At 40.6% G+C, this 17,004-nt stretch overlaps 1 protein-coding gene across 13 annotated transcripts in view; it reads right to left on the bottom strand.

Annotated features, from left to right (window-relative positions):
• LCA5L (lebercilin LCA5 like) overlaps positions 1 to 14,316 on the bottom strand; it is an 88,575-nt gene extending 74,259 nt beyond the window's left edge. For 10 of the 13 annotated variants that reach the window (XR_013158739.1, XR_013158741.1, XR_013158740.1 and 7 more), the window contains exon 1: positions 14,228 to 14,316. The gene's annotated coding sequence lies outside the window, so the exon portion shown is untranslated. The other 3 variants (XM_077119045.1, XM_077119046.1, XM_077119047.1) reach the window with 3 other exon arrangements.
• Between the last annotated feature and the right edge of the window lie 2,688 nt (positions 14,317 to 17,004).

The raw sequence follows: 17,004 nt of genomic DNA, 5'->3' as shown, positions 1-17,004 counted from the left end.
ACTAGAAAGTAAAAGCAAATATCTATATGAGTAGTAGTCATAATCATTTGTTAAATCCTAACTTCTCAGTTACTCCTTACTCTACTTGATGTTTGGGCAATGATCATTCTAACTTCTTCATGCTGAAAAGAAGTGTCAATATTATAGGGTACAGGAATGAAACTCATTGCTGAGGCATTACTTTTTAAAAAATATTTTTATTGAGAAATATCTACACATGTACAGTCCAACCATATTATACAATTAATATCATCACCTCACGATATCATCACACAGTTGTGTATTCTTCACCATGATCATTTTTAGGACATTTGTATCATTCAAAAAAAGAAATAAACAGAAAAAAAAGAACTCATACATCCCATACTTACCCCTTACTTCTCATTGACCCACAGTATTTCAATCTACCCAATTTTTATCTTTTATCTCCTTCTATTTATTTATTATCTTTATTACTTTTTTTTTAACTCATCTGTCCATACCTGGATAAAAGGAGTATCAGGTACAAGGTTTCCACAATTACAGTCATATTGTAAAAGCTATATTGTTACACAGTCTTCTTTAAGAATCAAGACTACTAAAACACAGTTCAACAGCTTCAGGTACTTCCCTCCAGCCACTCCAGTACACCATAAACTAAAAAGGGATATCTATATGATGTGTAAAAATAACCTCCAGGATAACTTCCCAACTCTTAAATCTCTCAGCAACTGAAACTTTATTTTGTCTCATTTCTCTCTTCCCTATTTTGTTCAAGAAGGCTTTTTCATGATGCCAGGTCCTGGCTGGAAGGTCTAGCTCATCCCTGGGAGTCAGGTCCCACATCAGACCAGTGCCTCTTGACATTTTTTAGACAAGGGCAAAGATCCTGTGGCTCAGGTTCCTAGTCTTTCTTTGCAGTGGAGAGTTGAACAAAAGTAACAGTTTTTGGAATTAGGTGTTATTTGCTTGTAAACAACATAGCACAAAAGGATTGTGTTATTTTTCAGAAAGGCCCCTCTGTGCTACTGGTGGGTACTAGACCTTATTTGAAAAGCACTGATATGGAGAATATCTAGTATTATATACCAAAATATATTCTTCTGGCTAAATAGTCTGGATAAATCTAAGGATTTTGATTAGATTATCTCCATGGAGATGTGGCATGCCCAGTTATGGGTGTGACTTTTTTTTTTCCAATTTATTTTATCTTTTTAAATACCAAAAAAACACAAAGTAAATGTAAACATTCCTATTTTGATCATGCCGTTCTACATATATAACCAGTAATTCACAAAATCATCACACAGTTGCATATTCATCATCATAATCATTTCTTGGAACATTTGCATCTATTCAGAAAAAGAAATAAAATGAAAACAGAAAAAATATTATACATACCATACCCCTTACCCCTCCCTTTCATTGATCACTAGCATTTCAAACTAAATCCCCCTATTATTTACTTTTATTTATGGGTGTGACTTTTGATTAGATGGAGATGTGACTCCATGCATTCCAGGTAGGTCTTGATTAGTTTACTGGAGTCCTTTAAAAGAGGAAACATTTTGGAGAGTGCCAGAAACGACAGAAGCCTCAGAGCCAACAGAAACTTCACAGCAGAGATGACATTGATGCAGACAAGTGGAGAACAGTCATGGATGTTTGGAGATGCTTGGAGCACAGCAGATGTTGCCATAAGGTGTTAAGCAAGCCAGACCTGAAGAGGACCAAGGAAAACCAAGAGATGGTAGCTAGCCCCAGAGAAGTAAAGTGAAGAACCCCCACAGGAACAGAGGCTGAAAGCAATGGAGGCCAATAGTAAGGGACCAGCAGATGCCAGCCATGTGCCTTCCCAGCTCACAGCTGTTCCAGACCCATCAGCCTTTCTTGAGTGAAGGTAAACTCTTGTTGGTGACTTAATTTGGTCACCGTGTTCACTTCCTTAGAACTGTAAATTTGTAAATTTAAATTCCCCTTTATAAAAGCTGTTCCAATTCTGGTATATCATACTCTGTCTGCTTCCAAATAACACAGCTTGTTTACTGCCTGACTGGGCATGGGGTTTTGACTGTTTTGTCAACTGCTATATACCCAGTCCCTAGAAAAGTTCCTGGTAAATAAGTGCTGTCTCCATATCCATCACTCCTGACAAAACTTCTTACTACTGCTGACCTCAACTCATCATTTCCTAAATTTTTTCAATATGATAACACACATCTTTTTCAACGTGATAATACACATCTCAAACTAAAAAACTAGCCTTAGGCATAATAGACACTTTATGTTACCATAAGGAAAGGATGCCCACTGTCATTACTACAAACTAAGATTTTTCTGGGGGTATTAACAATGAAATTGGACAAAGAAAGGAAAAAGAGGTATATTGAAAAAAAAGAGGCAAGTATTCCACTATGGGTAGATGTCATAGTAATGTATCTAGAAAACCTTATAAAACACTATAAAATGAAAACAATTCAACTAACTATACATACAAAAGAATAATATTTTTATATGTAAACTAAAATGACTTAAAAATAGATGGAAATAGCAAAAAAAAAAAGATGAAAATGACCCACATATGAAATAGATAAAAAAAGGAGTGTTTGTCTGTAAAAATAAAAACAATTTTAAAACAACAATAAAAAATTAAAACATCTGAGAGAAGTTTAATGTGAATAATATATGGAAAACTTTAAAACTTTAATGAAAAAAATAAAATATTTATATAAACTGAATGACAGATTGTGTTCTTAAATAAGAAGGACCAAGACTATAAGGATATAAATGCCCCCTGATTTAATCTACACAGACAGTGTATATTCCCAGTCAAAATGCCAAGAAGTAACTTTTTTGAAATTTGACAAAATGTTACTAAATTCATATGGGAAAATAAATACAGGGAGGTGTTCTAGTTTGCTAGCTGCTGGAATGCAATATACCAGACACAGAATGGCTTTTTAAAAGGGGAATTTAATAAATTGCTAATTTACAGTTCTAAAGCTGAAAAATGTCCCAGTTGCAACAAGTCTACAGAAATGTCCAATCAAAGGCATCCAGGGAAAGATACCTTGGTTCAAGAAGGCTGATGAAGTTCAGGGTTTCTCTCTCAAGTGAGAAGGAGGCACATGAATATAGTCAGGGCTTCTCTCTTGGCTGGAAGGGCACATGGCGAACACGGTATCATATGCTAGCTTTCTCTCCTAGCTTCCTGTTTCATGAAGCTCCCCAGGGGCATTTTCCTTCTTCGTCTCCAAAGGTTGCTGGCTGGTAGACTCTCTGCTTCGTGGTGCTGCAACATTCTCTGCTCTCTCTGAATCTCCTTCATTCTCCAAAACATTTCCTCTTTTATAGAACTCCAGTAAACTAATCAAGACCCACCTAAATGGGTGGAGACACATCCCCCCTAATCCAGTTTAACAACCACTCTTGATTGGGTTACATCTCCAGAGAGATGATTTAAGTACAGATTCAAACATACAGTACTGAACAGGGATTAGGAAAAACAGCTGCCTTTACAAAATGGGATTAGGATTAAAACATGGCTTTTCTAGGGTACATACATCTTTTCAAACTAGCACATTCTACCCTCTGGTCCCTAAAAAAGACATGTTTTTCCATACCCAAAATACATTAATTCCATCACAGTATCAGAAATCCTTAAACCATTTCAGTAGCAATACAAATGAAGTACAAAGTTAGAAATGGTACAAACACCTATCAAAGTTAGTTACAGGCATGGTCTATTCTAAGGCAAAATTCTCCTCTGGCTCTGGACCTATAAAAACTCAAAACAAGTTGTTTGCTGCCAACGTACAAAGGAGGAACATTCATAGGATATATATATACCCATTTCCATGGGGAGGAAGGAACACAGGGGTCATCGGACCCATACGGTTTAAAAACCCATAGGACAAAGTCCATTAGATTTCAAAGTCTAAGAGTCATTTATCATTGGGGCTTCTGAAAGCAGCAGTCCCTCCCTTTCCAAGGACCTATGCAGAGGCCTGCCTCTTTCCAAATGCAACCTTGGGGGACATTGGGGACACTACCTTTTTCTTGGCTCCATCCTCTCCAAGCATTGTGTCTGCACCCAGGCTGTCTGCCATCTCCGGGACACACGCTCAACCCCTCCATGTGGTGGCATCCAGGCTCTCCCCAAACCCTAAGGAATGTGCTTCACCCTCTCCAAGGCCTGAGGCGGCATGACTCTTCCACTGCAATGAGGTGGAAGGGCCCATCCTCTGCCTTTGGGGCAAATTCACCCTCTCCACGGGCTTGGGTGGGTCAGCTCTCCTAACCCAAGGTTTCTTGACTTCAGACCTCAGCCTTCATGGTTTTGCATCTGAAGTTATTTTTCCTCCAATGTGTCCCTTCTCTGAACCCCCCAGTCCAGACTGGCAGAGGCTGTTTATACAGGTCCCACGGCACTGTAGTTGGCTGTCTATACAGTAGCCTTGGATCATGCCCATCAGACATAAGGAGTTTCCATAAATCCTTCCTGGATAACTCTATGTCCGAGCCTGGCTTTCTCTGAAATGGCTGGCTAATTCCACATTTAGCCAAATATTCATGTAGTGTACCAGTTCCACATTTGGTTAAATCCTCACATGGGGCACTTCCCTCTGGGGTCTCCTTTTCAGGAGGCCCAGAATTTTCCAGAACATCAATTTCTGGTTTCTTTGTACCCAAGAGTTCAGTTCTCAGTTTATCTCTTTCCTGTCGCATTTCACTATAACCTGTGAGGAGAAACCAGGCTGCATTTCCACATTTAATCTGGAGATCTCTTCTGCTAAATATCCAAGTTCATAGCTTTTAAACTCTGCTTTCCAGCCAAAGCCACTAGTCAATTTTGCCAGATTATCTGCTATTTTAAAACAAGGTTCACCTTCCTTTCAGCATGCAATAACACGTGCCTCATTTCTTTCTAAGGCCTTATCAGAAGTATCTTTAGAGTCCACATTTCTACCAACAGTCTCTTCAAAGCATCTTAGGCCTTCTTTATCAAACTCCTCACAACTCTTCCAAAATCTTGCCCTTATCCATTTAAAACTGTTCCAACACGTTTGGTATTTGCAAACCACAGCAGCACCCCACTCTCTGGTACCAAAATCTGTTCAAGTTTGCTAGCTGCCAGAATGCAAACAGAAATGGAATGGGTTTTTAAAAGGGGAATTTAATAAATCGCGTTTACAAGGCTGAGAAAATATCCCAATTAAAACAAGTTTATAGAAATGTCTAATCAAAGCATCCAGGGAAAGATACCTTGGTTTAAGAAAGCTGATGAAGTCCAGGGTTTCTCTCTCAAGTGAGAAGGCACATGGTAAATATAGTCAGGGCTTCTCTCTTGGCTGGAAGGGCAAATGGCGAACATGGCATCATCTGCTAGCTTTCTCTCCTGGCTTCCTGTTTCATGAAGGTCCCCCAGAGGCATTTTCCTTGGTCATCTCCAAAGGTTAATGGCTGGTGGACTCTGCTTCGTGATGCTGCAGCATTCTCTGCATTCTGAATCTCCTTTATTCTCTAAAACGTTTCCTGTTTTATAGGATTCCAGTAAACTAATCAAGATCCACCCAAATGGGTCGAGACACATCTCCCCTAATCCAGTTTAACAACCACTTTTGATTGAGTCACATCTCCAGGGAGTTGGTCTAATTACCGATTTAAACATACAGTACTGAACAGGGATTAGAAGAAATGGCTGCCTTCACAAAATGGGATTAGGATTAGAATATGGCTTTTCTAGGGTACACACATCCTTTCAATATACAAGATTCTGAAAAAGAATGCTGAGGACTACCTCTAGATAGAAAGAATGATAAGGACTACCTCAGGATATAAAGCTACAGTCATTAAAATAGCCTGAAACTACTGTATAACAGACAGAATAATATAATGAAATAGAGAGTTCAGAAATGGAAGGAAATACATATGGAAAATTAGTATAAGATAAAGGCTGAGGAAAGTGGACTATTCCATAAATTATGGTGGGAAACTGGCTAGACATCTGGAAATCAAAATTAAAATGCATTCCTTATACCAAATCCTTACTGCATTCCTTATACTAAAATAAACATTAGATTAAAAATGTAAATGTTAAAAAAGAAATCTTAAAAGAAAATAAGGGGAGTGCAAGGGTAGTTCAGTGGTAGAATTCTTGCCTGCCTTGCAGGAGACCCAGGTTCAATTCCTGGTCCATGTATTTCCCCCAAAACAAACAAACAAGCAAAACAAACAAACAAAAATTCAGCAAATGGTGCTGGAATAATAGGATACTCACATGGAAAAATAATGAAACATGACCCCATCATACAGCGTACAAAAACAAAAAAAAGAAAGAAAGAAAGAAAGAAAGAAAAGAAGACACAAAAGCCACAAATCTTAAAGGAAATACTGATAAATATAACTGCAGAAAATTTTAAAACTTCTGTAACCCACCTTCCCCCCAAAAAATCAAAGTCAAAAGACACATCACAAATGGGAAAAAACATTTTTGACACATATAACAAAAGGCTAGCTTATTTAATTTACAAAGAACTCTTGAAATAACAAAGAAAATGACAGATAATCCTTTAGTAAAATGGGCAAAGGATAGAACAAGCACATTACAGAAACACAGGTTAGCAAGAAATACATGGAGATATCCAAATTTACACACAATAAATGAAATGCAAATAAAATAAATTAGATTCCATTTTTCATCCATCAGAATGGCAAAATTAAAGAATTGGGAGGATCAGATTGTTGTTAACGAAACCATGACTAATAATAATACTGATCCTGCACATATTTTTGAAAAATAAAAGAACAAAGCATCCCTCTATAAGTGTGGATTGGAAAGATTACCAAGACATATTTATTTTCTAATCTCTATCTACATGGTAGCCATCACCTTCTATAACGAAAGGTGTTAAAATACCATTTTTAAGATTCAAGACTTACAGTTGGTACTGTGGCAGGCTCAACAATGGCCCCTCAAAGATGGTTACACCGTAATCCCCAGTACCTGTGAATGTTACTTTATTTAGCAAAAGGGATTTGCTGATGTGATCAAGGATTTTGAGATGGAGAGATTATCCTGAATTATCCAGGTGGATCTGAGGTAATCACAAGGGCCCATCTATGAGGAAGGAAAGAGGAGTAAGAGAAGTCTACAGCGACAGAAGCAAAACGAAGCAGATCAGAGAGAAAAGATGCTATGCCCTTGGTTTTGAAGATGGAGGGAGGGGCCACAAGCCGAAGAATACAGTCTTTTCAAGAAGTTAAAAAAGGCAAGGATGCAGATTTTCCTCTGGAGCCTCCAGAAGGAACTAGCCCTGCTGACACCTGGATTTTAGTCCTGTAGGACTCATTTTGGATTTTTGACCTCCAGAACTCTAAGAGAGTAAATCTGTTGTTCTAAGCCTCTGGGTTTGTGGTAATTGGTTACCAGCAGCAATAAGAAACTAATACTGGTGCCTTGAAAAAAATGCATCATGAATTAAAATGAAACTAAAAACAGGCTATTAAAATGTAGAGGAAATGCACAAGTAAAAACTTAAAGAAGCTAAAGAAGAGGGTAAATTCAAAGGCTTTGGGAAAGTGTTTTAATGCTCCTGGAAATTGTCTTGCTTTACCTTGTCTGGACTCTATCTAGGAAAAAGATGACCAACCCTGGGGAGCTGGTGGGATTTTGTGGCCTGAAAAACCAGCTGGAGAAAACCACAGATTCTGTCATAAGCACTCAGGATGAAGCTAAAAGCAAGAAGCCTGGTCCTTATGCAGAAGCATTGGTGGAGGCTCACTTAAGGGTAGAGAGAGCAAGGTGGTGAGGCGAAGAGGGTGATTAATTAAAAGCAAATTAATTGATGGAATAAGTTAATATATTTAGCATCATGAGAACCAGGTTTTTCCATCTAAGAGTTTTACTCACATAGGAACAGGAGAGGCTGAAAAGAACACTAAGGTATTGGTTAGGAATTAGAAATAATGAGTTAAAAAGTATACACACGCATATATATGTTATGTGTGTGTATACAGATAGTTATAAATCCATGAAAATGTGTGTAAATGTGTGTGCATATATGTATGTGTGGTGGGTATATATGTATATCTTTCCTAACTCTTCTTTACTGAGAGAACTTAGAAGTAATGTCACTCCAGTAACAATGAGCACACCAAGCATCCAGACCTTAGTTCCAAATACTATTCACCACTAAAAGGAATCAGGACTTTTTGAAAAAATGGATGATTCCAGGGCTGGGGCAGGCAAAGTATAAGACAAGCTGATATTTGTCAAAGGACACAAAAATTAACTTCTCACTGGTCAAATCTCACTGGTCAATTTAAGCATCAAAATAAATAATGAGGATATAGGATTACAACCCACTGAATAAAAAAGGAATCCACGATTCCATACTGATATAAATAAATGAATAAACAATAAATAGGGAGGGAAAGTTCTACCTTTCAGAAGAATGACTAATAAATGTACAAAGAATGGTATAAATAGAGAATCACTATTTGATAAACACCACAGAGGTAGGTGAGGTAGGCAGGAGTTGTCAATAGATTTGGCAGAGTATCAGACCCTCTATAAAACACTAATCAAATAAAAGGGAAAACTGGAGACTTTTCAGAGGAGAAACCTGGCAGAGGCCAACTGGACCCGGTAATCAAGCTCACATCACCAGGGGCAGGATAGGTGGATGCCAGGGACCTCCACATGTGGTACACTGGGCAAGGTGGTCAGTTCTAAGGTCTTCCTGCCAAGAAAGGGTGACCTAAGTCGGGGCACGAGGAAACATCAGCCCGACTCAGGCTGGGGTTCTTCCTAGAGAACAAAAGGCCTGAACTTGTAAAAACCTTCAAGGGCAAAAGCAATAGGGAATGACGGAAGGGGACCCAAGAACTATGACAATGAGATGCAGTGGGTGATCCCAGGCAGGATCCCAGAGTAGAGAGAAAAAGAGGCGTTTGGGGACAGTTGAGGGAACTCAAGAAGGGAATGGGGAAGTTTTATGTACTGTTCTTGCAACTTCTCTCTAGAGTTGAGCTATTTAAAAATAAAGAACTACTAAATAAAAATTTTAAAGGCTGACACAAAGAGATAAGCTGCTTGAGGGGAAAGGAAGGATTATTTTTGACACAGAGTTAAGCAGAATGTTAAGAGAATAGAAAAGCTCTTCCCTAGCTTATACATATGATATTACACAAATTAGAGAATTGCATCTTAGGGCTTTCAAAAGTACTATTTCAAATATTTTATCCACTTTTAAGATTATGTGCTCCAATTTTTTGCTTTAGAAATTTGGTTGCTCTAAATATTGAAGAAAATGAGTCTAACAATTAACATGTAATCCATACCAAACTCTGAAATCTATTCTACGGGTAATTGTTGCAATGTGCTTTGAAATTTATTGCTTTTTCATATATATGTTATTTTTCACAAAAAAGAAAAAAAAAGTTGTGATGATAAATGCACAGCTATATGATGATATTGTGAGCCACTGATTATACACTTTGGATGATTGCATGGCATGTGAATATGTATCAGTAAAAATAAATAATTATAAAAAAAGAATTAGCAGATAAGAGGGAGTAAGCTACAGAAGAGAAAAAGCTTGTGAGGCAAGACATCTGCATGATATTCTCAGTTCTGCCAATATTGCCTTATGTATGAAACTAGCAGGTTGTAGTCAATGACTCCTAAGGTCCACTCCAGCACTAAAATCCATAAATTAAATAAACCAATTATATATCAAAAATATCAAGCTTTATTTGATAACTTGTAAAACGCACCATGCTCAATGTTTGGTTACAGAATAGTAATGTGGTTTTGGTCATTTAACAATTTTATATATGTTTATTTTTTATAAAAAGTTTAATTGCCAGACTGAGCTTCCCCAAGAAGCTCCTTCAGGACGAGAAACTGTCTCTCAACTTCCTCCAAGTGGAGGAAAATGTAGTATACTGCAAGGCCCTAAGGGAAATTTAATCAGTTCTAAGAAACGCTCGAAGTCCATTATACAAGTATACATTTTTAGCTCTCCCTCCTGACCACTGCCACATTTAAAAATCTTTTGGTGTTTATTTTTACTTGGATTTTTCATTCTTTTCATTCTAATAAAATTGTGCTAAAATGCTTACTCCACATTAAATCTCTTACACATTAGAGTGTTCCTTTCATTCAGTCTTTCAACACATGAGGTGTGTTCTAGTCTGATAGCTGCTCGAATGCAAGATACCAGAAACAAAATGGCTTTTAAAAAGGGGAATTTTATAAGCTGCTAGTGTACAGTTCTAAGGCTGAGAAAATGTCCCAATTACAAGTCTATAGAAATGTCCAATCAAAGGCATCCATCCAGGGAAAGATACCTTGGTTCAAGAAGGCCAATGAAGTTCAGGGTTTCTCTCTCACATGAGAAGGGCACATGGCAAACAGTCCGAGTTTCTCTTTCATCTGGAAAAGCACACAGTGAACACAGTCAGGGTCCCTCTCTCATCTGAAAGGGCACACGGTGAGCACGGCATCGTCTGCTAGCTTCTTCTCCCAGCTTCCTGCTTCGTGAAGCCCTCTGGGAGGCATTTTCCTTCTTCATCTCCAAAGGCCTCTGCCTGGCACTCTGCTTCTCGTGGCTATGCCGTTCAGCTCTGCTCTCTCTGAATCTCTCATTCTCCAAAATGTTTCCTCTTTTATAGGACTCCAGAAACTTATCAAGACCCACCCAAATGGATGGATAGATGCCTCCAGCTAATTCAGTTTAAGAACCACTCTTGATTAAATCTCATCTCCAGGGAGATGATCTAATTACAGTTTCAAACATACAGTATTGAACAGGGATTATTCTACCTTTATGAAACGGGAATTAGATTAAAACATGGCTTTTCTAGAGGACATACATCCTTTCAAACCAGCACAAGGTGTGAGATGAATAAATACGAAAATGTTTCTGATTTTATGGCCCTTACATGTGAGTAATAAAATAATCACAATAGCAAATGTTTTAAAGGAAAGAGATACAACTCATGTGGACATCTGATAAAGAAGCCTGATTTAGACAGGAAGTAGTCTGGGAGGTAATCCCTACAGAAGTCCCATTTGAGTTGAGAAATGAAAGGTCAAGGGGGAGCAAACTAGATAAGGGGGCAGAGGGGTAGAGAGAAAGAACATTAAAGACAGAATAGACTGGTGGGTAGAGGAGGCACAAGTGGTGGCAGCCCAGTGAGAAGGGCATGTTCATGATTTGGGTCATAAATCCAAGTGCAATGGCATGCCAGAAGTGAGCAAAGTGGGGAGGCTGGAAGAGGGATGGTATCATCAGCTTTGCCTTCTGCAGAGGTTACTCTGGCTGCAGTGTGGGGAGTAGAGTTGAAAAAAGTCAGGGAGAAGGGGAGACCAGTTAAGTCAAGAATTGCAGAAGGTCTGGCGAGGGAAAGCAGGAGCTTGAACCAAGGTGCCAAGTGAGGATGAAGAGATGAGAAAGATGCACAAGAGACAAAGCCACCATCGGTTGGTGACCCATTGGGTATTGGGGTGAGGGGAAGGGAGGTATCAAGGACGAATCTAGTTACAGTGGAAGCGGTCTCAGTGAGGGGTGGGGTGCCAGCAGGGAGAATGGTTAGCCTTGTGCATGTGGAGGTGGAGGTGTCTCAGAGATATTAAGAGGCAATGCCATTCAGCTAGGTGAATATATGGTGATCAAGCTCAAAAAAGAAGGTCAAGTTGGAGATGAAGTTGGGAATCAAGGACAAATAGATGGCATTAAAAGCTATGGGCAGGGATTTGTTCTTCAAGTCAGAATATAGGAGGCCTGAGAAGAGTGAGAAGGAAAACTGAGCTTTAAGGACTGCAATATTAGAGCAGCCCAGAGGAGAAGGGAGAACCAGAGTGCAAGCAGGAAAAGCATGAGTGTGGGATGCAGAAGCCAAGTGAAGGAGTGTTTCAAATCTAATGCAGTGGTGTCGAATGCTGCCGAGAATCAGAGGGAGACAGAGTCTGGAAATGTCTGTGTGATTAGTGGTTTTTGTTTTAGAATAGTGATGAGGGTAGAGGCCAGACTAGAGAGGGCTGAGGAATGAGACAAGGAATAGATGCACCAAGTGTGGCCATTCTTTAGAATACGTTTGCCTACCAAAAGGGAGGAGAGATTGGGCAATAACTGGAAACCAAAAGGGGATGAAAAGAGAGATTCTTTATTCTCTTTGTTCTGTGATGGGAAGTTTGAGCATGTTTAAAAGCCACGGGAGAGATTTGGTTGAGATGGAACTGGTGAATACACAGGGGAGAGATTGGGTAATTGATCATGCAGGGTTTTGGCCAGTGGGAGGGGATGGAATCCAAAGCATAGGTAAGGAGTGATCTTGGACAGGCAGAGGGAAGGAAGCAAAGATGTTACAGATGTAGGTAAGGCCTGCAGTTTTGGTAACTGGAGAGTGAGTGTATTTCTGAGAGCTTTAAGTTTCTCTATGAAGTGACAGCATAAGGGCAAGGTGGGAGATGAGATTTGAGTAAAGTGGAAGTTCATGATCCGTAACCTCCTACAGACCCTCAGCAAGTTGCAGCAATCCTACTGGGTTACTTTGGTCAATAAGGGATTAACCCAACGGAAAAAGAGAAAAAACAGGGGACTGGATAAAAGAGACTGGCAAGTGTAGGGGTATGAGGGCCAACAGCTTCCTGGGAGGAGTGGCCTGTTACATGGATCACTGCATCAACTCCGTGACTCACTCACTAGGGTCCAGTGTGCAGCCTGGGAACCATCACTTGCCTCCATCTCAAGATGCCTCTTTGGGTGATTATTTAAAGAAAGAGTACAGGACAGAGTCTAAATACCTACATGACTCCTTCCCACTTGGAAGAAGGCTCTGGATTTTATTCTTCCTTAGTCAACTGCAAAGCCCTTGCCATAGTCTGTTCCAGCAACAGTGTCATATTTATACCTAAAAAAGCTAAGGGACATCTTTCAATTTTAGCCTGTTAATACTAAGGTGCTTATATATTAGGCAAGTTTATCTACCTGGTTTAGAAGTTGCAATTCTCAAAATACTGATTAAAAATATTGTAGTTTTATCTATAGGAACTATAAAAATTCATATATATATATATTACTTATTTATATGAAAGAGATAGAGAAAGGGAATATAGTATAAGACTGTTAATGCTGAAGTTGGGGACAGGGAAAAACATAAGCATGGAGACCACCAAATCATGGTGGCCTGAAGACAATGTGGGGAGTGAAAAAAATAGAGGAGGTCACCAAGGCCCAACTGGAAGGATGGTTTCCAGTGACTCAAGTGGGTTAAGACTGTAAGGGGAGCAGCTCTGGGGAATATCAGCAGCTGCCTGGGACACGCTGAGTTTGAGATGGTAGACATTTAAGTAGAGCTGTGGGTAGGCACACGGGTCTGGGGAAACGTGCACTGGAGATACGCTTTAGGAGCTCAGGAGCAATTAGAGGTGTTTTGAGTCCTTGATACTGGATACATTCCTTTAGGGATCACTGTAGATTAAAAAAAGATGCAAGGTCCTGTCAGGCAATGACGACTGGTCTTGAAAAAAGCTAACTGTTGGCATAAAGTGGCAACGAGATGGTGCACACTAAAGAAGAAACTGTGGACAAAAGGGTGCAAGGCTAAGCAGGTTAGGAGCACAGAAAGAAGACACTGCTAAGAACTAGGATTTCCAAGTGCGGGCATCGACAAATGTCAGCCTTAAGGTTCAAATGAAAAGCAAAACAAAGCAAAAATTACATAAAAGCAAACTTGAAGGTACGAGATTCAAACAGAAAAGAAAAATACTGGCGAAAGCCTACGAACAGGGAAAAGAGGGTAAACCTCGGGCCACAGTTACCTCTGACCCTGGGCCACAAACCCCAGGGCCTTGGCCTTCCCCTCGCCGTGGCCAGGGCACCGCCCAGTTCGCGCAGAGTCACTTCGGGTCACCACCATCTGCCTGCCCGAACGCTCAGGGTTGCCCAGTCCGTCTGCAGTCGGGTTCAAGGGCCAGTTGGCGCCCGTCGTGCAGGGCACCGGTCAAACTTTCTGAACAGGGAGGGGCGCGCCAAAGGCTGCTCTTCAGCAAGCAGCGCTCCGCAAGAGGAAATGGCGGGACGACCCGGCTATGTTCACCTGTAGGTGACACGCGGGAGCGAGGTCGAGCTGGACTAGGGCTGGGTGACCGGGCGACGCCGAAAGACCCAGAAATAAAGTTTAGCCGGAAATTCGGACCAGAACGGCGAGCTGGGGGCAGAGGCGGCGGCGCCGTTACCTGCAACGCGCGACTCCGGCGGCAGCGCCAACCCCGCGACATCGGGCGCGCGCGCATCGCCATGGAAACCGACGCGCGGGGCCTTCTGGGACCGGCCGGCGGCACGGCGGGGCGCGCGCATGCGTACTGAGTGCCAGTTCCTCGGTTCATGGAGCTGCGGCGCTAAATTGCGTTTTGCGTGGGTGAGCGAGTGAGTCAAGCCTCGAGCTTTTCTTTGGAGAAGATGAAGTCATGTGAGTGTCCGGACGTCTGTGACTGAGTTTCCCGTCTCCGCTCCTTCACCCTGGCCTCACCTGGAGCGACCAGGGAGCCTCCCGTTTGTTCATCTGCTGAGCCGCTCTCGCCCACGCACTCCGGTGTTTCGAACCCGGGTCCGGCGTTGCCTTCGGACCTGCCTAACTTTAGGTGGCCCACGTTAGGACGCGAGTATAGACACCTAGTTTCTAGCTGAGAAGGGGGTGAACCCTCGATAATGGAGCTCTTCAAGTAGGCTTCCAGAAGCGGGCGGGTGTAGACCTCTGGTCCTCTGCCTGGGGAGGAACTGGACCCAGATCCGAGAGCTCCTTCCTTTAACTCACACTTTCAGGAAGACGGTTTGCTCTCCTGAGGGCTTTTTTTTTTTTAGAAAAACAAAGACTCCAGAAACTCGACCACAAAACAAGGGCTGTTTGGTGTAGAAAATTTAGAATGTACAGAAAAGTACAAAGAAAAAAGGTCCTCACATGATCGGATTATAGCTGAGTTTTAATGAGTGCGTATGGATGGGACATAATTTATGAACATTCGTATGTTTTTAAATTTTTGGGCATTGTATCAGTGCTGCATATTCTTGCAGATGAGTCTTTCAGTTAACCCAAGACTATTTCCTTAGGATAAATTCGTGCATGTGAAATTGTAGGGTAAGAATATGCCTTTGAAGGTACGCCAAAACGGCCTTCCAGGCAAGTGCCAGTTCAAGCAGTAGAGGAGCCCGCTCTTGGCCCATATTGGGAACTATCTTTTCCCTTTTAAATAACTTTGTCCAATTAATAGTGAAAAGTTGTCATCTTAATTGCATTCACTTTGATTACTAGGGAGGATTTTTTCATATCTTTATTGGCCGCTTGTACTTATTTTGTGATTTACCTTTTCCTGCCTTTTGCCCAGTTTTACAAAACAGCTTTAATCCACTTAAAGTGTATACTTCACTGGTTTTTAGTATGTTCATATACAAACCATCATCACATTCGTATCCTCCCATAAACTCCCATTCCCAGAGCCCTAAGCATCTATATCGTGCCCTATAGATATCCCTATTCCTTTGGTGAAGACTTCCGTTTGAATAGAATCATGTAATGTGGACTTTTCTGACTGGCTTCTCTCACTTAGGAAAATGTATTATGATGTTTGTGGTAGTTAGACTTAGTTGTCAACCTGGCCAGGTGAAGGCACCTAGTTCTGTTCCTGTGGACATGAGCCACTGGTAGGTGAACCTGATCTGTTGTTCATTACATCTGCAGTTGGCTAGGAGGCGTGCCTGCTGCAATGAATGATGTTTGATTTAATTGTCTGGTGCTTAAACAAGAGAGCGCAACCACAGCCCAAGCAGCTCAGCATACCTCATCTCAGCACTCGCAGCTCAGCCCAGGCCTTTGGAGATGTAGAAAGAAACCACCTCGGGGAAAGTTGTTGGAACCCAGAGGCCCAGAGAGAAGGCCAGCAGAGATCACCCTGTGCCTTCCCACATAAGAAAGAACCTCAGTTGAAAGTTAGTTGCCTTTCCTCTCAAGAACTAACGAAATAAATCCCCTTTTATTGTAGACCAGTCCCTCTCTGGTGTGTTGCTTTTCGGCAACTAGCAAACCAGAACAATGTTTATCCACACTGTACAACGTATCAGTACTTCATTCTTCCATGGCTGGATAATGTTACATTGTATGGATATACCACATTTTCTTTATCCATCCATCCATAAATAGGTATTAGGGTTGTTTTCACCTGTTGGCTATTATGAATAATTCTGCTATGAACATTTACGTTGAAGTTTTTGTGTGGAATTAATGTTTCATTTCTCTTAGGAATATACCTAGGCTTGGAATTGCTGGATCATGTGATAACTCCGTGTATAATTATTTGAGGAACTGCTAGACAGTTTTCCAAAGTGGCTGCATCATTTTACATTCCCCCCAGCAGTTTGTGGGGATTCTGATTTCTCCATGTTGTTAACACTTATTTTCCTTTAATTATAATCATCCCAATGGGTGTTTGTGGTTTTGATTTGCATTTCCCAGGACACTAATGATGTTGAGCCTATTTTTGAATGCCTGTTGGCCATTGAATATCTTCCTTGAACAAATACGTGTTCAGATCCTTTGCCTCTTTTCAGGGTAGGTCATTTCTCTTTTTATTATTGGGTTGGAAGTGTTTCTTTATACATTCTAGATATATGTCTCTTTTCAGATATAGGATTTGCAAATATTTTTTCGCATTCGTCAATTGTCCTTGTATTTTTTTAATGGTGCTCTTTGAAGCACAAATGCTTTTAATTTTAATTGAAGTTCAATTAATTTATATTCTTTTGTTCCTCATGCTTCTGGTGTCCTAGCTAAGAATTCATTGCCAGTGCAAGGTCACAGAGATTTATGCCTATGTTTTCTTTTAAAAGTTTTAAACCTTACAGTCTTTGACCATTTTGAGTTATTTGTTTCTATATAATACTGAGATAAGGGTCCATATTCTTCTTCTTTTTTTTTCTTTTCTTGTATCTAACCAGCCATCACTCTGTTGAAAAGATGATT

Source organism: Tamandua tetradactyla, chromosome 10, assembly GCF_023851605.1.
Source record: "Tamandua tetradactyla isolate mTamTet1 chromosome 10, mTamTet1.pri, whole genome shotgun sequence".
Classification (NCBI taxonomy): Eukaryota; Metazoa; Chordata; class Mammalia; order Pilosa; family Myrmecophagidae; genus Tamandua; species Tamandua tetradactyla.
The sequence above is the reverse complement of the archived record's forward strand: the minus strand, read 5'-3'. Positions and strand labels throughout refer to the sequence as shown.